The following is a 27,227-nucleotide window of genomic DNA, read 5'->3' as shown; positions in this document are numbered from 1 at the left end:
TCAGAAAGTATTTTTTAATATAGATTTTGATACAAAAAGTTTCCTAAATAGACTTGACATCTTCCCCTTACTATCAACTACACATCTCAATGTATCATACTTTTTGAGTATTTATTGCATGCTTTGGCTGTTCGCGCCAATTCTCGATCTTGGCAAAACGCTCTGAAAAAAAGAAAAACAAAACTACGCTATCCTCAAGCCCCAAACCTTCAAAATCAGCCTTCCTTATCCTGCCCACATGGTCTCTGGTCTCAAAATGTCCTAATTTACACCTTTTATATTATTTTAGGGCACTTTCCAGTGTTGATTTGGAACTTGATTCTCGAATCGCATAATAGCTTTAGAACCGCATAATAGACTTTTAGAACTGAAAAACCTTGGCATCTGCAATGCAGCATGGGAGATACAACAAACATTTTGGCTACAGGGGCACGCCACTCTGTTTCAAATTTTTAAAGAAATGCCCATCTGATGTGTACCAAAAACAAGATCAGATTTCCTTCATGATTGAGGAAATGCGTCCAGTGGTTTGGCCTGTACACATGAGAACAAATTGGACTTTTCCCCTATAGTAAAATGAATGGGAGAGTGAAAAACATACCCTTTTTGACCTTTTTTTAAGGGTTTTATGACCCTTACATCTCTTGTCCCATAACATGGATTTGCATGAAATTTGGCAGTCCTCGGGGGTCTGGGCCCTAATATAGGAATGTCCCACACTGTGATGATCCGTTCTATGGCTCAAACATTATTAGCCAAAGAATCTTCGCTTTTACTATGTATGATAGGTTTCACCTTAACTATAGGACATCTATCGCCTTGGCACTAAGGGTGTTTATTAAAAAATATATATGACCTTGTGGTGTGGCGTTGATCTGTGCTGTAGTTCCCGAAGTCCATTTCCCTGTTGTTGATGTCATGGACTCTCTCCGGTATTCTGCTGGAGATTAGATCGTTTTTTCCCATCACTCAGTGAATGCATGGAAGTTCATTGCTGCCCTGGCCTGGAGTGATTTACTAGGCCAAGAGGACAGGGTTTGTCAGGATGTCGGGGGAATAGCCAAATCTTGAGGGCCCTCCAGAATGCCAAGTGGTCCTCTTTGCGTCAGATGTTAGGTGGCATAAAATTCCAGAAAGTGGGGGCTTGCACCGAGAAGGTGGAACCTCCTATTCTGTTAGATTTGAAAGAGAGGATCACCATGAGGTGTGCAGTGGTATAGGATGGAACTTTGTCTGTCATTGCCTTTATGAGATTCAGGAAATTCTGAAAGTGATGAGGGCTTGAAGAGGAGCCACATACAGTCCTCCATGGATTGGGGAGATGACATCATTTCCAGTGTTGAAACAGGCTGCGTTGTGAGTGACAGTATGAACTGATGTTCGGTAGGTGGTCTGGACCCATTCAAATTGGAAAGAAGTAGGATTTAGAAGACTCGTCTGAATTATGTAACAGGGATGAAGGGCTCATGGGTAGCAGAAGGCCTACTTCGTTTTCTTTACATGCTGAAATGTGTGATTTGTTCTACTAATAATGAGAGTATATGAGTCCTGATTTATTCTAATTGGCATTGAATTTAACAGGTGTTTCATGCTGATTTCAGAGTAGCGGGAAATACAGTTTGTGGCTGCATTTTTCTTCTATTTCTGTGAAGATATGGCTTTGATTAATTTTTTTATACATTTTAGAATATGAATATGAGATCAGAGCAGAGGATGAATGGACTGTGGTGAGAGGCATTCCTCTATGTGGTGCTGCTGAGAACAACATATATACAATATATATACATGCCCCAACAATCCAATTGCAGGACTGTCAGACTATACTACACTGTTGATCCCTAATGAGGGGGGAAACAAGGTATGTAGTTGTCTGCAGTCTTGAGAAATGTCTGCCTTGGGCTGATTAAGCAATTAAGCTATGCATAAATAGGAGCAAATGTCTTGCACTTGAGCTAATTTGTATATTCACAATGCCTTGCTGATGTGCCTCTGAACTGGAGGTGTACTTCCAGCAATGGTTACTAGGTGGCGTTGTGGAATGTGTGACTTGGCTCAAATGGAATATTTCACTTTCAATTTCAGTTGAAAGGTTTTTTCAAGCGTTTTTAAACTCACCATAATTTAGCTGGTGTTTGTTATATATGGAATTTATATAGGGATCGTCCAGGCAGATCACATTACAATAATCCAGAAATGCCATAACTATAGATCACTCTCTGTCTTAGCGCACTAACGGTATTCCTTTTCTATTCACTATGGTGGTGGCCATCTTAATTTTGTTTTCGGTGGGAGATTAGCCACACGCAAGACGCAAGCAGCACATCTCCCACCAAAAAAACAATTAAAATATTTGCACCCCATATAAGATTGGTAATCACCATTGAAATGAGACCAGCCTGTTCGCTGTGTAAGAGGTGACATTAACCACATTTAGGTCTAACTAAGCTTGTGCAATGGGTGAAGCCAGAATATATTCTGCCCATGGATCTGCGTAGCAGCTGCAATGAAATAAAGCTGGGTGGCATATGTGTAGAGTCAGCTATTATTAATATGCACAATAGGTGAAAATCTTTGCCATATCAAGCACAGAGAAGCAGATTGAAATCGTAATTTGGAAAAAAATTTCGAGCAAAATCATGTGATTTTCGGGCCTGGGTCATTGGACACGAACAACAAATTTGGCCTGGAAGTGCAGGGCAGTGCTTAATGTGTGAGGGTGTTTGCCAGGGCTTAGCCCTGCCACTTATTTCTGAGCCCCGCCACTTATTGTATCAAACTCATATTGATTATGAAGTGATGATAGCCAGAGCATCCATCAGCCCCAATGAGCAGGTTTGAGCTGCAGTTTAACCTCTAATGTATCGACGTACTTGGCCCTGGCACTTATTTTCTTACAAATGAAGTACTGGTGCAGTCGACAAGTATCAGTGTCAGTCTGCTGGCAGTGTTTGTTGGAAGGAGACATGCTTTTTTCCCGCCGTATTACTTAGGACTTGTTTGGTGGCGCACTTGTTCCTTTAATTTTGCCAAGGGAGGAGCTCTACAAATACATCAGCGTGGCGCGAAGTTCCAGCATGGAAGTGCGTGTGGCACGGGTCGGTGGAAGTCTGTCGGGAATCCGACGAGCGCAAGTGAAGCAAGGCTCAGAGGTAAGCTTTTTCTTTCTCACTAATGCTAATGTCGGCTGCTAACCAGCATTAAATATACAACTTTTGGAGATGTCTGACGCATATGCATTAAGATGTAAAGTGGCCCCAACCTCGCTAATGCCAACTATGGTTGTTCAACAACAAGATCTTGCCTCGGAACATGTAGCCCAACTGCATCACGTGTACAACCAGCTAAGTTCGACACGGCAATCTTCCTTCGTCTATGATTTGCATATGCAATTAGGTTCATCTTCGGCCACGAACATTAAAGTTGTAATGGCGTCAACTCCAAACGTTGCATTCTCTTTTGTGAATGTGATTCAGGCTAAGAACGCTACTGAATTTCCTGACGATTTTTCTGCTTACACAGCCTGTACTTCTGGACGAATTTCCTGATGTGGCACTGTTGGCAGGAGTACAGGCTGTTGAGCTAAATATTGTTGCACTGCCTCTTAGTCACCTGCAGAATATAGTGATGAATTCCACAGCGTTTGATTCTGTGGGCACAACTTCACCAAAAGCAAGGTCCCACTTTTGCAATATTCTCTTACACGAATAATGGATCAGAATAAATCGGTTTACCATTTAGTGGAACCTCTGGACCAAAGACTCCCAGGATTTTTTGGCGTACCTACGTTGGTCAGGGGGTGATGGTGTTAGACAACGGCAATACATCTGTTCAACTTCTTTTCAGGGCTGAAGACCGAATAAATTCTTTATCTGTAGACGTCAGGAAATTCTCTTGACTCTTCGATTTCGCTCGTCCGTCTCCTACGAGGTCCCGTGGCGTGCATCACTCTGCCGCACCTATTGCGGAGACAGCGATCCCAATTTAAAACCTTACCTTGGTATCTCTGATGAAACTGTATGAGTCTCTAAATGCAAAAATAAATTACCAAATCGCTTTACTTACACTACTAACGATAAAGATTTCCTTTGTAGAAGGCTATTTAACAGCACATTAGCTTGTTCCCGCGGCCATGTTGGAAAAACAAATGATTCCTCAGTAGTGCTACTTGATCACTTGTCTTTGTCTCAAATACTTCTTGGCCTTTACCTTTGTCGCCCATGCCTGATACTAACTAATTTCAACAAGTCAATTACTTGATTTTCTCTCAAAGGAGGAAATCGAGCAATGGTTCTATTCTCAGTAAGAAAAATATCAACATCATAGATCTGTGCTTAAACCATTGACTAGTGGCTCGCAAAAATGTCCACAGTCATTAGTTACACCTTCAGTGGACTGCACAGCGCTAAGGAGGTTGGAAAAAAGGAACTGTATGAAGCAGCGGAAGGCCCCCCAGCCGATTTAAGCTATGGCCTCTCTAAGCCCCATCTGCGAATCTACGTAAGCAGATTGTCGGAACAAACTGTCTATTCCAGAGGAACTTCTCAATGTAACAATGTATTTCTTAGAGATGGGGGAGCGGTTGGCTATGGTTTCCCCAGTCTCTCAGATTATTAATTAAGCCAAATCAGAGGGTAGAAACTGCCCCCTCAAGCGTTGGTCTTCCTTACAATGGAACAAAAAAGAGCTTTACTCGTCCAAAGGTAGCTGTTACATAAGGAAGAGGCTCGCCACAACCAACTAATTTCTCAGTGGCATTGAACTTGAATGGAGGTGATCACTAAGTACAGTGGAAAGACCGACCTACTCAGTGCAGGTACAAAGCATCTCTTGAAGATATTTCTTTTCATATGATGGAGCAAAGAAGATACCTGAATGGCCATATATCTTCATCTCAACTCTAAGAGACCTCCACCCAAGTTTATACTTCCTTGATCCCTAAGAATTCCTACAGCTGACTCATTTTGGAACATTTAGTAGCCTCAAATGAGTGCATCATACTAACCCCTTCAAATGTATTAAACTTATTTGACATTATTCCTAATATACGTTGCCTAGATCTCGGGATATTGAACATGTTGAGTTCATTAAGGATGTACATCTAGACCAAGTGCTTTTGCATGTTCCTTCTAGGATCTTTAGAAACATTAGAAGCAGCTATGGTTGAAGTATTGCAGGCTGCAAAAGGGGACATAGAGAAGCCGAACAGGTGGGATTTCTCTTTACACCTCATCCCTCTCAAGGTGAACCCAGAACACGCCAAAACTACAGAATTAATAACTGGCACAGTGTACCGAGGGGTAGAAAACTGGGCATGTCTACTGGGGGTGTTAATGAGTGGGAATGGAGGCGAGATCAGGAGGGTGCCATCTGGAATCTGAAGCTAGGCCCTTGGAACACGCAGGGCCATGGCTATTTATTGCAACCAGATGGCAGCCTGCTCACGACCCTGGATGTGTTCCTTTTGCAAGAAACTTGGTATAACTCCATCCCTGTTATGGATGGTTATTCAATCATTAAATCTCTGGCTTTAAAAAGCTCCAAGAGGTATCCTTCCTCTGGCTTAATAACGGCTGCCCATAATGGTTGTGGCCTCTCTCTCTTAGAATGGGCTGCACCAAATCCTTGTTGACAAACCTCTAAATTAGTATGCGGCAAGCAGTCTTTTCAGGATTTAGGGGTTTTTGCCCAATGCATATTGAAACCCGGTTGGTATACCCATGGATACATGTTTTGGCACAGTAGTTGATCTATTGGATGTATGTTTATTGGATCCTGATATATCGGCTATCATTAAAGCCAGTGACCTAAATATTGGGTGTGCGGACCTAGATAGCGCTAATTTCGCCCAAGCTAAGGGTTGGCCCATGTTGCAAGCCTGTGGTAAGAAATAGCTTGCCCTAATTTGGAGGCTATAGGCCTTTTTATGGTTAACTGTAACATTAAAGGTGATATCCCTCGCTCCATACGTGGCATAGAAACACTCAGTCTGACAATTTTGAGTATTGTTTTGTCACAGGCTACATGTTCCCTATCATAGTAGAATTACAAGTACACCCCTCAGTGAAAAGCGACCACGGGCTATTGCAAACCACCTGGACAATTCCGGCTTGTATAGTGCAAAGGGCATATTTATCTCCTAGATGCCCAGCCAATATATAAGTGGATGAAACAAACCTACTGTAAAAAACTTCTTTTGCCCATAAGCATACTTTTGACCGGACCATTCAGAAGCACACAAGGTTGATGAGTGCTGATGTTAGGAGTTTTTCGTTCACTTGATGTGGTGGCCAGGTGCTTTGATACTAAAAAAAAGAAGCTTAAGTTTAAAAAATGGCTCGGTGGTTACAGAAGCACAATGGCTCATAACGCCGCAGACCACATGTTGGTAGCCCTATCCCCTAAGAGTTTGTCACAGATCTGGTGGCATATGAAGAATGATGGCGCACAGCATTTAGCATTACAAGTGAAATCAATCCCTTAAGAAACCTAGATTGGATATTTAGCAGCTTTATTGGACACTGCTCATCCCGGTGGGCAGGAACCACTATTCCTCCCGGATGAGGACTGGCTAGTTTCTTTTGATAAGCACAATATCATCCATATAATTAAAAGGAGCAGATGGGCTTTCAAACATTGTGTTCAATGCCCATTCTGAAGCTTGGGTGGATGGATTGTACACCTTATTTGTGCAAGTAATAGAGAATAATAAGATAGTGTCTTCCTGCCAGAAATTGATTATAATTCCAATATTTAAGAAGGACAATCAATATTTAAGAAGTCACACTTCACCACTAAAACTCTGCACATCCTGTCCTCTCTATCCTCTTCCTCTCCCTCTAACTCTCTCTAACCCCATCTTTCCACATTTCCCTCTTCTCTCTTCTCCTACTTTCTCCTCTTTCACTACAACTACACCTGACCATGTTTCTATACAAGTCAAATCTATGAAAGTGTTGTCCAAATAGGTGCTTCCCTGCTCCACCAGAACCATCAAGGATGACATTGAAACCCCTGCTCCATCCTAGGCCGATTTCTGCAATCACTCTTTTGCCACCTGAACTTTCCCCTCTCTCCTCAAGCACTCCCTTGTGTACCCCCCCCCCCTTCTGCAGATCCTACCTGTCCGGCAAACTATCGCCCGATCTCTATAACTCTTTTTCTGGGCAAACTCCTGGAAGATCTGGCCATTTCCCAGCTTTCTCTCCACCCTGAATCTGTTGGTTGTCTTCATGACCATCAGTCTTGCTTCAGAGCAGCCAGAGGAATGGAAACTGCTCTCCAAAACATCTGTGAAAATCTGCTCACTCTTCCATCCTCATCCTTCTGTCCTCATCCTTCTTGACATTTCCTCTGCTTTTGGCACTGTCAATCAGGCATCCTGATTAATTGACTCAGTGAGAACCTGGGCATCACGGATCAGGCCCTGGAGTGGTTGACCTCCTTCCTCCTGGACCGAGCCTCCCAAGCCCAACTTGGGTACTTTCTATCCACCACCTATCTCTCCTCATGGCGTGTTCCTCAGGGCTCCAACCGCTCACCATGGCTCTTCAATGTCTACCTGGCCCCTTTGGCCCACCTGATCTCTGTCTTCTCCTCTAGCGTTCAGTGTTATGTGGATGACACTCAGCTCTCTTTCTGGCTCCCCTCAGCCTGGTATCAGGTAATATTATCCCCACAAATAATATTGCCATATATTTGGTCGTCGGAAACGGCCACAGGCAATATTATCTGTGGGGATAAAATTGGGGGTAAATGGAAGCAGGGGTTGCAGGGGTGTTCCCTGCTCCCTTTAAAATAATATGGGGGTTGCAGGGGTGTCCCCTGCAGGTTTAATGGATTAATATTGCTGAAAAATATGGCGGCATTCTTGTATGGCGATATTTTTGCAGGGATATTAACACATGGAACCCTCAGACTCCTCTCCTCTTTCGCTCAATCCTGACTGTCTCTCCACTATTTAGGAATGGTGCACCTACAATGATCTTTGCCTTAATGTCAGTAAGAATGAGATCCTTCTCATTGGGACCACTATTCCCGCTTTTCCTTTCCACTATGCCTTCCTGTTATGCAAAAAACCTTGGTTTCATCTTCGAATCCACTCTCTCCTTCTCTACTCACATCACAGACCTTGCCAAGAAGGCCCACTAGCAGCTACACCTCCTCAGAGGTATTCTTCCATTTCTCACTTTCCCCCAGAAAGTCACTGTCTCCAGAGCTCTGGTTATATCTAGGCTGGACTACTGCAACAGCCTCTTTCTCAATATGTCTTCCTCTACACTAAGCCCTCTTCAATTAATCCAGAAAAGAAATGAGAGATTTGTCCTTGGCCTCAAGGCCAGGGACTGTATCTCTCCAGCCCTGAAATCTCTCTACTGGCCTCTGGTCGCTGCAAGGATGAAGTTTAAGACCCTCGGCATCATCCATAAGGCTTTCTGAGGCTGCTGCTCACACTACATCCAACCCTCTCTTCCAAAACGCCTTGCTTCTCGAGCCCTTCACTCAGCCACTTCCAATTTTCTGAGGGTCTGACGTGTCTACAGCCATAGAGTGGTGGTAGACCTCTCTCCTCTGCAGATGCCTCCCTCTGGAATGGTCTCCCTGCCCCTCTCAAATTTGAGCCAGATCACCTGAAATTCCAGAAGCAGCTCAAGACCTTCCTTTTCGCCTCTGATTTCTCTCTCTCTCTCTGTCTCTCCACTGCTGACCTTCCTATCCCCTGCACTGACTGGTTGCCTGGCTACCCCCAGCGTCTCACATGATCCAAGGCTCCTCCACAACCAGTCTCCCCTGCCCTGCCTCCAGACCTACCGCACACTTAGGGGGCATAACTGTAACCCTACAGTCCCCTGCATTCTTGCACTCACCTGAGCCGCGCTTCCCTGGCACCTCGTCCACAGAGCATTGCTGCCCTGCTGGCACATTCCTTTCTCTCTCGCCTGCACTTCCCGATTCCCCCTCCCTGCACTTTGTGTTGTTTGCACTTTCACGATCTGAATGATTTAAGACCTAGTAAGATTGTTTGTTTTGTCCTCCCTCTGCCCCCCCTCCCCCTTGTCTTGTCGTGCCTAGAAACACTTGTGTACAGGCGCATTATAAATGACTTGTCATATATCATAAACACTAAAAACTATCATCTGATCGCCCTTCGAGATGTGTGTGGAAAAATATTTGCGTCCTTAATCTTTAAAAAAAACGGTCCGAATGGGTGAAAAACAGTTCTTGTTATGATGTGAATCAATCCGGGTTCATTGAAGGGATTGGTACCTCAGTAAATGCCTTTACCTTGGGTTTATTTTTATTTTTTTAAAGCGCCTTGTTATATGGTCCCTGCCGATCTGTGTAGATAGACAGTTCTCTGGAAAATGTAGCAATCTTGAAATTGTCCTAATTACTTCAGAACATCTTAAGGGAACTATACAGTCACATGCCCTTGCAAGTTCGATCGAATACTTCGGGGAAGCTCACGACATCTATTCCATCCTATCAAGGACTGAAGCTGGGGTGTATACTGGCCCTTGCTTTATTCAATCTATTTATAGCGGATTTAAGCAGGAGCCCGGAAACTGCCCAGGCTGTTCCTCCTCAATTTAATGGACACTCTATACAGTGGTTACTGTACGCTGATGATTTGGTCCTCCAGGACCAGACACCAGTAGGGCTGCCATAGCAGCTTGCGTCATTAGAGACATATGCGACTGCTAATGGCCATGGGATCAATGTGGGTAAATGCAGTATAATGAGACTGAAGTCAGGCAGTGCGCAAGAAATTGCTCTACAAACGGTATCTTTACAATTCCCTATGGCCATAGAGGGTGAATATCGCCACTTGCGGATATGTATAACTGATAATCTAAAAGATGTTCCTGATATGATGCAGTTGCGTTGTAAGGTGCAGGTGGCTGCTTTTCAAGGTTTGATACTCCATTGTAGATATGGTTGCTGTTCCATTTGCCCTGTGTTGATCTTCTCCAAGCAAAACGTATTCCCAACGCTAGTTCATGGAGCAGAGACAAAATTGGATCTATTCGCTCCGGCATGGAACATTATTGAGGGGGCATTTTGGAAAAGAGTCCTTTTGCTTCCTCAAAGTATCCCTGTCCAAGTGGTGCGTTTTAAGTTGGGGCTGCTTTTTTTATTCGCTATGGTCCAATGGAAGGATCTTGCCTTTTTTGAGGAAATGGCTATTGGCGCAGTCAAATTTCCTACTTCCGTTTTTAAAAGAACTATTATTTGGGAATTCTGACTGTTTTTCGACATCCTGGTAAAGGGACTGCCTCCAAATTCTGCAATTGGCAGAAATTAGTTTGGAGATGTTGATTAATGATCCTGACAAGGCCAGACAAAAACTGTGGTTAAGCGACTGGATCGATGGGCAAACTCAATGTGAGAAATATAACATTTTTGCAATTTTAGAAATGAGATGAAGCCCATTATTTCCCTGTGAAGGTATTAAGGGCACTTCCTTGCTCATTGTACAGAACAGTTTTTTTTAGACTTCGTTTGAATTTACTGTCTACAAAAGAGGCTGAAGGAGCGCGACAGAATTGGAATAAAGAGACTCGCTGCTGTCGCTTCTGTATGGTAGGCTCAGAACTCGAGACTTCAAAGCACCTCCTGTTACACTGTCCTTGTTTGTCTGGTATAAGAGCACTTTTTTGGGTGAAATCTTTCAATCAGTTCAGGGTAATGACCGAGGAAACATGGTGGACCGCCTTATTTGGTGGCCAACATGTAAATTTAACTTTGGCTGCAGTCCTTTTTTTAAAAAAAAAACATGTGGGACTTGTAAGTTGAAAGCAATTCAACCTGAAGTATGACATTGAAAGATTGATTTCTGATTGATTTTTATAATGCATTTTAATTTTTTCTGTTCTGTGGATTCATTGCTTTTTCAAATGAATTAATAGTTTTTTTTATATAACAGTTTTTTTTGTTCCCCGTTTTATTTTCTTTACTTTCATGTTTTCCTTTACTGCAGTAAAACGATTTGTTTTTGATTGATAATGAAAGGACCAAGAATGTTGTAATGTATTGTGGATTTTTTTATTTTTGATACTGAAAGATGTAAATTATTGTAAAGATTGAACATCGTCTAACCATATATAATACAAAAGAACAACTCATGTACGAATGTGATTAGTTAACCCTCCACCTTCTCTGTTCCACGCTAAACAGTAGCAGTTTAGAAGTGTTCCAATGCCTTAGCCCAGTGACGTCACCTTGCATATTCTGCTTGGAGCACAGGGACACATAGGATGCTTGGTCTGTGCCCTTCTCACCTCTGACCCTGCTGAGGTATTTCCAGTACCATTGACACTGAGCCACCCTCTGGCCCTGCTGTTATCCTGGTTGATTTTATGTCACTTTACACCATTCATAGTAAAGGCCCTCTCATGGCTGACCTGGTGAAGAGCAAAGAAGGAAGGCAGTAGGACGAGTGCAGCGGAGGATCACGTACCACAAAATACATGCAATGATCCAAAAAGCCTGCTCTGTCAAATGCTAGTCTCGGGAGGATAGCTCAGGGGCAACGTGCTCGCATTGGACGCAACAAGACATCACAGAGCACCACAGGTTCAATCCCACTGTCCGCACATACAAACCTCTGGGTATTAAACGCATTATAAATAACCTATCATATCAACCCAAGCTCTGGGCTCTTTTGGAGCAATTTTGCCATAAATACCCATCATTTCTGTGTTACGGAGAATTGGGTTACCCTTAAGACACTTCTAGGTGAGGGTGGCCTCCAGTATCTTGGTTCTCTTTTCAAAGTGCAGCTTTGGGTCAACTAGCCCAGCCGTCACTGGAGCCTGAAAGGATGCCGTTGCTCTTAAACCATTGCTGGGTTATTATGTATATACATTCTCACCCTAAGCTTCAGTTGCTGCAGTTGCCAACTCATACTAATGGACGGTAGCAGTGTGAATCCAAGGTGATATAGGTGAACAGCTCTGCTTTATGCAGTACCGGCTTTGGACAGTCCTGGGGCAACATCATTTATGAACTACGGGGGTAAGTAAACAATTTAGAAATAGTGAAGTTTGCCTTACAGTGTGAGGATCAAGACCATAACCCAAATAAAAAAAATAATCATATGAGCAGAGGCAACATGAAACAAGCATTGGCATTGCCAACAGCTTGGGCTTCTGTGTAGGCATGGGAAAGGCATTTACCAGGCACAGCCGAAGTGGAATTAATTGGCCACTCATGGCAGCAGCTGCAAAATAGTGTGGTTAACTGGGCATCTAATAGCAGTGCCTGGAAAATGGCTACCACTTATGCACAAGCCAAAACTGTTGGCTTTACCAAACTTGTTTTTTATAGGCCTTTAGTGAAGGACGCGCAGAGTGCTTATAAATCAAGTGGCTGAAGGCAACCTGGTTAAGAAAAGAAAATGTGATTACAACAGTAGCAGGTTGAACTGGCAAGCACTTTGAGTGAAAAGTTTGATGTTAAGACTTCATTAAAGTGAGCTCAAAGAGTTCCCATGAGGACGTTTTTTGGGTGGGGAGGGGTAGGAGCTGGGAGGAGATGGTGATAAGGATTAGCATGGCCATGGGTCGTCAATGGGTGGGCTAACACCCTAACAACACCTACAAGCTGTGTGTCCCACCTCACATGCCATTTCTCCCTATCACTACTCTAATGCCATAGTTAAGGGTCATATGTGTTGCAAGCGACACCTAATAACCCAAACTAAAAAGGGAAAGGATAGAAGATAAGAGAGCAAAAAATAAATGGAAGCAGAAAACTTCAACCCAAACAAAGGAGCAAAAGAAATAAGCCAAGAATAATGAAACTGAGCAGACAAATGAGCAAAATGTGTGGAAGAGGAAGAATACTGAACATAAAATATTAAAATAAACATATTCAGCAATATAAACAACGAAGGCATGAAACAGAAAGTGAGAAAAACAAAGATCCCATCAAAATAAACATACAGTTGTACTTTTTATTTTAATTGTTTTTTAATAATGCACTTAATACTGGACCTGAGTTTGGTTTCTAACCGCAGATCTGGTATTCAAACCTCTGTTGCTCGGCGTGGTCTTGCTTCCAGTGTGTTGCCCCTGTGCTATCCACCGCTATAAATAAATAAGTAAATGAAAGAAAGAGAAAAACCTCAATGAGTCAGCAAATTAAAGAAAGCGACACATTAAAAAAGGTAAAATGATATAAAGAGCAACACAATCGAGAGTTGCATTGTAAAAAGAGAGACTGAATGAAACTGAATTGAGAATCATAGGGAGAAAACGGCAAAGACTCCTCTGTTGGTATGCAAGCGGGGAAAGACAGTGGTTCCTAGTAAAAACCCTCTTTGGAAGCCAGATTAGGGGAATACCTTGACTGGAAATGATGCACTCCCTGTGTTTGAAATGACAGCTGCATAATATTAACTTGAAAAATGTTGTGTCAGCACCTCACAGGCAGTTAGTTGACTTTTTGTCCGGCCCCAGGGGAGTGAAACAGGGCCACTGACACATTTTGAGGAGGACAGCAATTAGATTGGCAGCACATTATACAGCAAATCATGTGAGATGCACTTTGGTTGGAAGTGATGTGCTCATAACTGTCATTAAAGGACAGACTCTTGCATCTGATGGCTTCCAATGACTTGCACGACGTTGGCGAGGTGCACAGAGGAGACGTTGTGCAGCTGCAATACAACTGGGAGGGTGTTCTGTGTAAAGCTCATAATATGTGGCAGTGGTGAGATAGCTCTGCAGCCAGCACATACAAAGCTCGACCCAGGTGCCTCTTCAGGATAGAGGGAGTGGTGGAGAAAACCACTAGCCAAAATGCATAAATCAATGCAGGCAAGATCTGGGTTTGCTTCTGGAACATGAACCAGTGGGAGGCATGAACCTTCCGCTCCCATGGTGAAGCCCCTGCCCAGACCTTTGATCATCACCCACTCTACAAGCAGAATAACTGCAAAGAAATATACGAATTGCTGTGCCAAACTGAGACTTCCAGACATCCTTCAACCCTGGCGAGAAAAAGTGGGGTGGCAAAAATGACATGACTCTTTGCAACTCTGAAGAGGAGCCTTTTTAGACGTGTATTCCAGCTGTTTATTCATCTGTATACACCCAGATGCTCAACTGTACCGCGGCCGTACCGGTTCTTGAGTCATTGAGCCATCATGACATATTTGACAAGTGTACACATCCCCACCAGAGTTCTAGGTATATCTGCCATCTCTAAACTGGCCCCGTAGGTGCAGAGTCCCAAAAGTGTAAAGATACCAACAGCACTGCTAATGCTGTTGGAGCTGCATGTGACAATGCGCAATGATGAAAGATCATTGAGGTCTGCAGCGGTGAGCTGCAATTGGATGAAAGGTGGACCATGGTTGCGAGACGGGAAGGGTGACAGTATTACCCGACCAGTGTGTGCCCATGAGACATCTCCTTTTTGGCCCAATGTAGAGGGTGGACTTGTATAACAGTGTCCCATTTATGGCTCTGGGCCTTTGCTGCAGTCTAAAGGAGGCTTCCAGCTGCAGCACAGAGCAGATACTGGAAGCTTGTAGGATTCCAGAGGATTACAGAGGGCACTACTGTTAGATTCATGATTGAGTCACTGAACCTTGATCCTAATGCAGTAGAGTAAACCCCGGGACCTGGGGCCCTTTAAGACGAGGTAGCAATACTTAGAGATGGATAAGGATGCAGATCTTACTCATAGATCAATAATCAGACCGACTCAGGAAGTTAGCAAAACTCTGTACTGTTGTATCAACAATGATCTAAAACAGGGAGTTACAACAGACATCAACGGATGTTGCAAAGCATCATTTCATCATATTTCATAAAAAACATAGCCTTTATACCATAAATGTGTCACTACTGACGTCATCCTATGTAGCAAAATAAGAAAACCTACTACGGTTTGTGATAGGCTTAAAAGGAACATCTACGTATATGTTCCAAATGAGTGGGGGTTATGGTTGGATCTCTAAAGTCAGGTGGGTAACTAAACCCATGCCTAGTGCAAGTCATCTTCCGTGTCATACTAATACACAACACCTCATTGGCTATTCAAACTATGGGGCTCCCTAATACGTAGCCCTTCTATTATTGATTTGGCACCCTTGTACCCTTCGGGAATATTCCGCACGCTAGCAGCACGCAACTAACACCCCAGGTGCATGCAGGCAGGCTTGTCCATTCACCCCTGCCCGGTTAACCCGACATCTATCATCACTCCTGTGGACTGTCAATCAATTAAGGCTTTGAATTTGTCCTTACAGAGGCACACTGTGCCTGAGAATAAAAATGGAGTGTGGCATGGTCTTATCTTCTGGTTTTTGGTGTATCTCGACCCAAAGCTATTTTCATCTGACCATGCGACTGTAGATCACATTTTGAGCTTCACTGCTGTGTTTTAATACCATTAAATAAAGAAATCTTGGCACTTTTATCGGATTTCAGTCGTTTTCCATCACTTCAAACAGAAGCTGTCCTTGCTTCTCACATTCACGTATCTCTTTGAGTAGACAATTAGGCTCACTGCGGCCCCGACTCTTGACACTGCGCCAGGCAAACCTTTCTCGAATCTTCCCTTGCTGACAGCTTATTTTCAACTGTGACACACTTTAAGCCCTCTCCACTCACTGGGTTTTAAGTTTGCTAAGGTGCGTTGTGGAACATCCAGGCTCTATACATTCCTATGTATAATACATTGGCGCATCGCCGCATTCTATTCACTACATAACCAGCCTCATGATCACTTCCTCTACCTGCGTTACAGCATCTGTACAAATGTAAAACAAATTTGCATTTTCTTCAGTGCTTCTTTGCACACGCATCTTCATTTTGATCCCGAAATGTTGCTTTTACTTGATACTTTATCCTTAGATCTTATAGAATGTCCATATTTCTTCATTGTGTACATCTTTCCTAGGTGCATCATTTCTGCTTCTTGTGATGTCACTAGTCTTCTTTCCCGCTCATTTTCACACTTTTTTCAGGACAGAAAAAAGGGTTTTCTCAATGGATACCTTGTCTCCAGAATCAATTGCGGCATAGGCAGCCTCACTGGTAATGCACATGTCGCAATTTCCAGTTCCCAACATATAGGCTACGTGGGGGCAGAGCTTCTGGTGGGGATACTTGACGCCTCCTCTACAATAGCATGTACTCTCATCCTGTGTTCTGGAACAGGGTGCACCAAAGCTATGAAGGAAAACGAGTTTACACACCCAGCATAAATAACCAGGACTCTGTATCCATCACTATATCCAGGCGCAGTTCTTCCAAGTCCAATTCATCGAATTTTGTGAACACATTTCATCCCAAAGTAAATTTGGGGGTTGGGTTAGGGTATTAATTAAGGTGGGGGGGATATGGAGGGAAGGCTTCTGGGGTTCTCTCCCACATTGTTTTGTGGTGAACAATGATACAAAAAAATAAGTTGATGAAATGGGCTTTGAACAAATATTCTCGAGCACATCAAGTAGAACCTTCAGGCTTCATGATGTCAGAATAAGTGCACTGCTGCCCCAGGTCGGTTCTGTCTTTTGTTCTCAAGGTAGAAAACTGGTGCCAAGCTGTTTATCAGTAAATATATCTGTGTGTATTAGACAGATCATAATCAGAGACAATAGGTCAGACCTAGCACCACCTGCCAATTTTCTCCCCACCTGTAGGTGGTGATCAGGTTGGAAGAAAGGTAATCAGACTAACTGGAATGCACAACCCTGAAAACATGTGGCTTAGAAATGTACAGGTATGCTCCTGAAAGTGTGAGGTTGTGAGATGAAAAGACAATGACGCAACTGAAGGAACAATTTTGCGAGAATGCAAATGTGGTGCTTGAATGATATATGATTTTTGCAAGGGAGTTGTAATGTGTGATAGCTTCATGGTAGAACTTCAGGCTTTGCTAGCTAAGTATGAATGCACAAGTTGAAAGAGGAATGCATTTATGACCAGACTATGAAGAATAATTTCAATAAGAAAATGCAGGTGAAACTATGGTTGACCTAGAAGTCAGCTTTGCAGGTGGTGGGATTTGCTTGTACTCCCTATGAAAATGGTTACCTATGTGAATGCTAATGGGGGTGAGCATAAGTGAGGGATATGTGTGCATTTTGGAGAGATAAAAGCTGGAGCAAGGCACGATGATAAAAGATGGAGCATTAACAAAACGCGGATTCATGTTGTGGATACCAGTGTGGAACATAGAGGAAGGAATGAATATAACCGCTGTGGTTATCTGGCTGTATACCTTAATCAGAAGTGTGCCCAATTGCCACAAGGATGGTCTGAAAGTGTGGTGGGGGTATTATGCCGCGGTGTGCAGCGTCCGAGGAAAGTTGGAACTTTAGGAGAAGAATCTGAGAAATAGCGTGAGTGTTCAGTCTGCCACAAGGAACATACCTTGCATAGGCGAATCCTACAGGGCCTCCATGCCAGAAATCATGATTGCATTTTTCTCCCTCACTATTGCCTTCCAAGATTTGCAGGACTCGTTATATGTTAAACATTTACTCCATCTGTATACGTGGTTTTGCGAGGTTGTGTCATGTATAGTCTCTTCTGCCTAGAAATCAAATATTGCAGAGCAATCGCTAAATGTTGTCGTTAAATATCGGTCGCTTTATACACAATCCGTATCCATCTGTTCAGAGAACAATCTAAAGGTGAGTAAAATTCGTTTTTCTTGGTGTAAGTGCTATTTTAAGTAAATAATTGAGACTCCTGTTCAGGGTTATAGTTTCAAAAAGGTGAGAATCAAAAACAGTGCAATGTGACATGTTGGAGGATAGAAAAGTGTGGGACAAAATGCAAAAAGAGATGATGGGAATGTCGGACAGGTATTGGAACAGGAGAGTGCAGGAAAATGTTATGGCAAAGTATTTCATATATTGTAAGATTGTGTCAAGTATTGGAAGATTTACGGAGGAAAGTGATTTGTCAAATATTGGAAAAAGAAGCACATACACGGAACATCTTTTGCAAGGGTCAAGCGATCATTCTTAGGCCGTAAGGATGATGAGAGAAATGGACAGATTTGAACAAGTGTATCTGAAATAAATAAATCTGCATATGGCCTAAGCGGAGGTATAACAAGAAAACAAGAGTGGCCATGAGCAGATCTGGAGTGGTACCTTCGGCAGGGAATGAAGTGACTTCTGGTGGTGGAGGGATGTGGCGAGTGTTTGTCCTGCCCGGTGAACGTGCTGAGGTATGTTGGAACTCACGAGCGTCATGATGCTGCCAGGAAGAGGATGCCAGTTTCCGTTTTGAGAGGTGAAAGGAACTTCCATGGCCTAACAGGATGCTGTTTAATGAGATCAACCGTGAATGATCGCAGAAGTGTGTTATGCAGAGGTGGACTTTACACGCGGATGACTGACAAAGGGCGAGCAGGTCTGCACCTTCCCAATCTCTTCACACCAGCCACGACACATACACGCCCTCATCCGTCCTTGCTGGCAGTCAGGCAAAATACAATAACAAAGGGCAGCCTTGGCACTTGCTCATCTGGCTCAGCTAAACATTTGTCAGGTCTCATGGGGCCCATTTCAATATAATTTGGTCTCCCCTTGCCAACATTTAGGGGGGGTGGACACAGCCTGTGACACCCATGGCTTGCTTAAATAAGAATGGATGGATAGAAAGGAATGCTCTTTAACCTCACTCGGCAGGCAGCATGAGGGGAGCTGAAATACTAAACTGCCACTAAAAAGTGAGTAATTGCTCTGTCAGCAAGGTGCTAACACAGCTGAAACCAGAGTAAAAGGTAATGAGGTGATAGCACTTCTGCATGCTATCAAAGGCAGTCTGTAACCTGCTGCAAAATTAAAGTGTTCAGTTGAGGTGACAGCAGTCACCAAAGGACAGACTGTAACATGCACACAAGGCAAAGTGCAAATGTAATGCAATTTTGATTGATTTTATTGTACATTTGTAAGGAGCTTATACATCAAGTAAATTGTGTTTTAAAGTGTGCACAGGGCAATAAGGAGGGAACATGGGAATGAAAAGCAAATAAAGCAATGAAAGATAAAGGCAGACCTTCTAGGCCTTGTAGAGGAGGAGCCAAAAGCCTCTACCGGAACTCACGCCCCCGTCTTGCCTATATGTTGGGAACCGGAATTTGTGACACGCAAAACACCAGTAATGATGCCTATAACACGAAAAGCCTTTTGGAAAACCGTTCTTCATGTATCCTCGGAGAGCTGAGGGCCTCTTAGGAGAAGTTCCGGAAGATGTGTAAAGGTGAATGAAAAAGGAGATTGGTGACAAAAGACGACACCCCAAGAAGAGATGCCAAGAGAGAAGGTGAATGGACCTTATAGAATCTGATGATGAAATAAAGATTCAAGTTACATGTCATGTGCAGAATGAAGATTGCATTTGCGTAGAACACTGAGGAAAACATACTGCACAGATGCTGCAACACAAGTAGACTAAGTAACCATGAAGGCTGACTACACGCAGTGAATAGACTTCAGGCAGTGCCGCCTATATATATATATGTGTGTGTACAGAATATGGATGTTCCATATCATATTTTATTAAAACAGGACCTCAGTAGCAAAAGAGTTGAAAGTGTGGCACAGAATAGAAAAGCTGCTGAAAATGGAGAAAGAATCGAGAAGGGTTGTCTGGCCCAGTGTCAAGGGTTGAGGCAGCCAAGAAACTGGTTATCTATTCAAGAAGATACAATGAACGTGAGAAGCGAGGCAAGCTCCTGTTGCGGTGCAATGGAAAAACACTATGGGTGCCAAGTTGTATTGATTTAATATTATTAAATAAAAAAGAAGGAGCTAAAACACAGTTTCCTGTCACACGGGTAGATAGAAATAGACTCTGGGCAAGCTACATCAAGACTTGAAGATAAGAACGTGCTCACTCTTCCTTCTATTCTCAGGCTCAGTGATACTTTACAAGCCTGAGTTCAAAGACAATTTGAATGGCAGACAGCAGGAGCGATGATGGATGAAGGGCTAATTGGGTGGGGAGACATGGTGAAGTCCACCCACAAGCATCTGGGGTACCAGCTTGTGTGATGCTAGCAAGTGGAATATTCCAGAAGGGTACAAGCGTTACCTAAGTAAAAGGGCATATGGGTTCATGTGGTAGCAGAGATAGGATGGTTAGACCCATCGACCTGTACGTTTCCAGTATTTTGGATGATCGGACACCCTCTGCCATCTAGATGGAAGATTGCAAGGTTTCCTGTGGAGAGCGGCTGATATAGAATGCTTGCAAGAAAAATTGATATAGGTGGGATATAGGTGGTACGGACCCCTCTTTAACGAAATCCCTCATGGTTTCCACAGGCGCTTTGCAGAAGGAAGGTGGAAGTGGCTGATCGGAGGAGTGGAGAAGATAACAAAGGCCTTGAGCTGAAGAGCAAATGGTGAGTAGACTGAAGGGAATGGCAAAATAAATGCATAGGATTGTGGTAACATAGAAAAGTAATGGGGGGGTTGTTTAAAGTATAACGAAGAGCGGTTAAAGTACAACAAAGAGCATTTTAAGAGCCCAGTTTCCTACCTCAAGGCAGGTCTAGAAGGAGTCATTTCAAACCACAATTGGGGTATAAATAGACGGCACATAAGCAGGTGTATGATAGGGAATGACTCAAACTCCAATCAGAGCATTTCAGGGTCTAGGTGAAAAGGAGTGCCATGGTATATTTGTAAAAATAGTGACTAGCATGTCTGTCTGTGTGTTGTGTATTGAAAGGAAAGGTGTGAAGAGTGACAAGTATAAGCTTTGTAAAGATGAAATAGAGATAAAACGTTATCGCCTATTTTAGGACATTGTCGGCGTCGACCGAAAAAGAGGTTGAGATCATTGAGAAATAGAGGCTTTGAGCTGTGAAGTTTGGAGCACTTTCATATTTGTTGTTTTTCTGAAACGTATCTGTGTAAACAATAGTAAGTATTGACAGTCAATTGAGACTTCTCACAATGGGAGATATTACTCCACTGATGCACCTGTGTAAAGCACTGCCAAAACACATGCCTAAGCTCAAACAGTATAGTCCGGAATGTGTAAAGGGCACAGCAGATAAAATGTTCATGCCATGGCCACAAAGGAGATTGCTGTCAAAGGAAGTATTGCACAACATGACCACATTCCTGCATGCTGAGTACATGGGGAAACATTGGAGAAAAGGTTAAGTATTTGAGAGCTCTGGGAAATGTACCAGGAGGAGCGGGAGGACCCGCCGCCTGAGGAATGGATGCTTAGCCAGCTTGAGGAGGAAGGTGTCGATCCTTCTGCTACCCTTAACTCGCCGGAAGTAAATGGCGATAATACAGAAAACATAGGATTGTATCCGTTAACGGAACTAAAAGCGGCGACAGGGTATAGTAATCTGAAATATGAACTGCCTACTTATAGCAGTGACGATAGTCCAGAAGAGACTAGTCACAGAAGAAAGGAGGAGATCTTTAAGATCTTACAGACAAGGAGGAGAAAAGAGAATGACCAAATGTAAACACAGACATAGAATGAGAGATTAAGAGATGGAAAGGAGAAAAGTAGAAAGCTGACGAGCTAACGCCCATACAGAACAAATGGATGGGTGGACAAATATTGCTCAAGATTGATGGGAAAAGTATTGAGGACGTCAGGCAAAGTGAAGATCAAGACGAGCAGGACAGAAAAGACAGGGAACGAGTAAAGAGAGAAAGAGGAGAAAGAGGATGAACATAAGAGAAAGAGTAGGCAGAGGCGAGAACATATGTATCAGGAGAAAGAGAGAGAAAGAGGAGAAAGAGGATGAACATAAGAGAAAGAGTAGGCAGAGGCGAGAACATATGTATCAGGAAGAACAGCAGAAGAAAGAAGGAAGGGCGGAGGAGCAAAGGAAATATGACTACAGGAAGAGAGCGATCGAAGAACGAGATAGGCAAGAAAGGAAGAGTAGGAAGCACAGAAATTAAAGGATACCAGGATGAAGGGAAGAAGAAGAGTGTAGAGCAAATGAAAAAAAGGAGGAGAAAAGACAAGAAGTGGAAAGAGTTAAATGGGAAGTGAGAAAGCAAAAAAGGAGACAGGGAGAGCAATATTAATCACATTCATAAGGAGTTCATGGAACCAAGTTCAGTGATATCTGGGGGCAATATAGAGGAGTTCCTACCATTATAGGGAGCAATGTTAGGGCCATCTAAGGCAGCCTTAGAAGAGAATTCTGACATAGGGAGCATCAGAAATAGGATCGATAAAGCCTATCAAGACTTCAGAAGAGGTAGCAAATCAGGAAGCTGAGGGAAGGCAGATCAGTCCCTGATCTTCCAATCACGAAGCAAAGAAAAAGACCCATTCAGTCATGAGCATAGAGCCTTGTCCTTAGGCAGGCTGACTTTACATAAGAGGTTCATCTGGTCCCGAGGGATGTCGGCAGACAGACAAGGAAGTAAGATTGTCTGATCTAGAGCAGCCTAAAGATAGGATTCCAGATGCCATAGCGTACACAGAGCGTCCTAAAAGATGGTCACTTAGCGAGAAAGGAGAGTCACTGCCTTATGAGAGCAGGCTGAGGTCATTGCCAGGTGAAAGGCGATCAGGAACCATTGTCCCCACCTTGGAGAGGCAGACGATGGGAGCCGTTTGTGGATTTGGGTTCACGCAGTTCCCTTTATTGGAGAAAGGAGTGGCCATACCGCATTATATTCCATGACCACAAATGGATAAGGATAATTTAAGGTTTACACTTTCCAGTTTAATGGCGGGTGCAGAAAAATGGATTTATCCGCTAGAGAAAATTACAGGGGGAAATACTATAGCAATAGGGGACATTAAGGGTCTCCTAGCAGCCATTCCTGTGGAAAGAGCTGATGACATTTGGATGGAAGCAGGTTATTCAAGTGTCATGGCACAGAACACAGCGCACAATGGAGAACCATTTAATAATTTTAGAGCAGATGTCTGGAAAGCGATTAGCGTGCAGTATCCTGACACATCAGACATGGGTGTAATTATGGTATGTAAAATGAAATATGACCAAGATAGGCTTGCTTACATTCAAAGTATTCAGGAACAGTGGACTCTTGAGACGCGTGAACCGTGGGGGAAAAACAGTGGCAGTATTTTACCACATTTTATTTCAGGGATTGCCAGAACAAGTACAGAGACAGCTCAAGAAACTAGTGGGAATGGAAGCCAAGCCATGGGCAGAAATACAGTTGACCATAGTGCATCACTGTCAGCTGTTACAGGAGAAAAATAGGAAGAGGGAAGATGCTAGAACATTTGAGGAAGCCAAGTTAGTTCAGAAGAAATTGTCAAAATATGCCATAGAAAGGGCAGAATTGACAAGCGGAGAAGGATTGGAAATACAGCAAGCAATGGATACATTGCCTGGTGAATAATCAATGCCAAATGGATTGAGGAGGGAATGGGTTTGTACCACGAGGCAGAGGAATTGGCTACAGAGCAAGGGGTGGTTTTCAGAACAACCAAGGCGGTTTCCAGAATATACAGAATGATAATCAGAATGTGAAAGGAGGATTTAACCAAGGGGAACCAATTAGAAGAGCTCCTCCTGTCTGTTGAACATGTGGGATGACATGGCACATTGCGTGCATGTGTGGAAGCCAAGGGTATGTAGAGAATGGGTAATTCTCAACAGGGGGGACAGTTTATCCTTCAGCATAAATCTCACAAGCTAGGGACAGGTTTGCCCAAGATCAGACAGTGTATAATGCACAAGCGCCGTAAATACAACAGGCCTTGCAGCCACAGCAAGCACCATTGAATCCCCCACAAGGGCAGTCGAAGCACGCACCCATGTAGATATAGCAGAATGCAAACGCAGGACCGTTATTTACACCTAGAGTAGGCGGTGTCACTGTGGTGGGAGGAAGTACTTTCTCAGGTATCCCAAAATGTATGTATACACAATATGACAGCTCACATGACGACTTGATTTGTTCACTACTATCAGTGACACCAGACGCCCAAGTGGATCCAAGGGTTGATTTGGCAAAAGGAGGCAAATCTTTATCTTTTTTAGTAGACACTGGGGCTACTTGTTCATGTATACGAGAGGGAAAATACCCAATGTCGGGAAATGCCATGAATGCTCAAGCATTCTCTGGTATTCACGGCAGACCCCAGTTAACATTCTAGGATGGGATTTTATGACAAAGCTTAACATGATGATTTCTTTTACTGATGAAGGCATAGTGTGCTCTACTCCAGGCATATATTATATGAATGTGGGTGAATTTATATTGGCATTTACAGGGTAAATGGCTCTGCGAGGAATGCCACTGGAACCAAAAGTCTTTCATTATGGGGTACACATTTTGTTGACATGGCTGCCCGGCTTAGTGGGAAAGATTATGACAATACCTGATGAATTTTTTCTCAGGCCCAGATACCTATGGACGAGGAGGGGAGACAGAATATTCCCCTAGAGTTAAATGCAGCCATAGTACGAGGGGGGAAATGGCCATGGTCGAAGGAACAGATGACAAGGGCAGGTCATAGAGAACAGTAATTGCCATTGGGGAAGGGCATAGACTGACTGACGTCACTGACAAAGACATGTTTAGAGATGATCCATCAGATGGTAAAGTAATATTCAAGATGAATATTGCATATTGGATCAAAATAGATGAAGACTTGGAAAAAGTACTATGCACTTTATGGACTACAGGACCCTATGACGTAGGTCTATTGAATGGGTTAGGGGAGGTCAAGATAAAGTTGAAGCCAGGAGCAATTTTACCTCGAGCAAGACAGTACCCAATGTCTCGATAGGCTGATGAGGGTATTTTAAGACTATTTCAGTCCTGATGGAACAAGGTATTTTAGTGACATCAGAATCACCATGCAATACTGCAGTGTATCCTATCAAGAAATGAAAAGGGGGTCATGGGGATTCATACAAGACATGAGACTGATTAACCAGATTGTAGAGGCAGAGTTTCCTTTAGTCCTAATCCAGTGACAATATTATGCAATATCCCAGCAGAAGCACAATATTTTACAGTGATTGACTTGAACAATGCGTTTTTCTCAATCCTGCTGCATAAGGACTCCCAAGACCTTATGTCATTTACGATTCGCCAAACTACACTGAAAAGCGCTTGCTTGCCCCAAGGATACTGCGAGTCTCTATTGATCTTTAATAGGGTCCTCTAGATGGACCTAAGCAATATTGATTTCAAAAGCATTGTAATACAGTACCTAGATGATATTTTGGTTTGTAGCACGACAGAAGATGACTTCAGACAAGACTCGATTTAGTTTATGATTATCCTCGCTGACTAGGGATATAAGGTATATAAAGGGAAGCTGCAATATTGTCAAGAAGAAGTGTTGTATATAGGCCAGTTGATCTCACATGAGGGAAAGAGGGTCATAACTGAGAGAGCTGAGGCAATCATGAAAACAGCAAAACTGCACACAGTAAAACACATGCAACAATTGTTGGGATTATTCAACTACGTTAGACCGTGGGTGTTGATTATAGTTTGTACACAAAACCCCTTTTGCAGGCTCTACAGAAAGCACAAGTGAATAAGGAAAAAATTGAATGGACTGAGGAAATAGAGGAAGGGTTTGAAGAGTTGTAGAAAGCAATTGGTACAGCTCCAGTTTTAGGAATTCCCAATTATGACAAGGAGTTCTTTTTATTTTCGCACATGAATGGGACAGTCATGACAGCAGTGCTTACACAGAGCACTACATTGGAGTAGAAACCTCTGGCATAATATAGTGGGATTCTCGGTCCAGTTATGAAATGGCACTTTCCTTGCGAACAGTTTCTGGCAGCAGCCACTTTTGCGATAGAGACGCCTGCTAGAATTGTGATGGGGTGATCCATGACACTCTTTGTGGAGCATGATTTGTATGACATTTTGGAAAAACCTAAGGATACATTGACATCTCAGAGAGCTTCTGCATGTGAGTTGGTTATAGCGAATCCAGCACTCAAAATAGTCAGGTGGAAAATAGTGAACCCTGCCACGTTTGTAGCTGAGCCTGTGGCAGAGGGTGAACATGTGCATGATTACGCACACTACGAAGAATTCTGCGATGACATCCCATGCGTAAAGGAAAATGTGTTAGCAGGGTGGGAGATTCTCTTTATTGATGGTTCTTCAAAAATCAATCAAACTAGTGGGGAAAGGCATTCTGGCTCAGCTGTGGTGAGACACGGAGCAAATGGTGAATTTGAGGTTGTAGCAAGTGCAAGACTACCATCTCACTTTTCGGCGCAAGCAGCAGAATTGGTGGTTCTTATTGTCACCCTTGAGAAACATGCAGGGCAGGAAGTGAAAGTGTACAGTGACTCTGCCTATGTGACGTCAACCGTGCACGCCGGGCTAGCACGTTGAAAAAGGAGGGGCTACCTCCGAGCGGATGACACTCCAGTGAAACACAATGCATTATTGGACACACTTATTACGGCACTACAACTCCCATTAGCCATTGCAATAGTTAAATGTGCAGCACACACTAAGCAAACTGACTGTATCTCTCGCGGGAATGAAGCCACAGATGAAGAGGCCAAAAGGGTTGCATATTTGCCAGCTATTTAATGTTTTGACACTCCAGATATAAAGGAGAAGGTAATGATAGTAAATGAAGGGTTCAATAATTTCTTTCAAGGCAGTGCACCACAGGAAGAGCAGAATTTTTTAAACAAAGTGGGTATTTTTTTTATCTCCCTCCAAAGCATTATGGTGGCAAAACAGCACTGGAAAGCTGTGATGCCAGTAGCATTGTTAAAGTTAGAGATTGAACAGCTGCAGTACTCTGCGTATGTAACTAGGGAAAGCCTTGCAGCAACTATTGCGGAGGAATGGTTTGTACCGAACCTGATAGAACATGCTGTATTTTATGTAGTAAATTGAATCATATGTCAGACGTTTACCGCTGGGCATTCACTGCGTACTATCAGATGAGTGATTCCTCAACCAAACGGTCCTTTCAGCATTTACATATCGATTATGTTGACATGCTGCAAGTATGCCGTGGATACAGGTATATGATAGTGGTGGTGTCTCCCTTTTCCAGGTGGATTGAAGCATGTCCTTGTATACACCCTGATTCCACTTGCACAGCAACATTTTTAGTCCAAAAAGTATTTCCCAGATGCGCACTGTGTGAAGTGCTGAGATCTGCCAATGGGCCCCATTTTTTAATGAGGTATTTGAACAGATTAGCCTTTTGTAAAGTATAAAACACAAGTTTTCTTCTGCTTATCACCCGCAAGCGAACAGGATATGTGAGAAA

Source organism: Ambystoma mexicanum, chromosome 2p (assembly GCF_040938575.1).
Source record: "Ambystoma mexicanum isolate Mex_15411 chromosome 2p, UKY_AmexF1_1, whole genome shotgun sequence".
In the NCBI taxonomy this organism is placed as follows: domain Eukaryota; kingdom Metazoa; phylum Chordata; class Amphibia; order Caudata; family Ambystomatidae; genus Ambystoma; species Ambystoma mexicanum.
The sequence above is the reverse complement of the archived record's forward strand: the minus strand, read 5'-3'. Positions refer to the sequence as shown.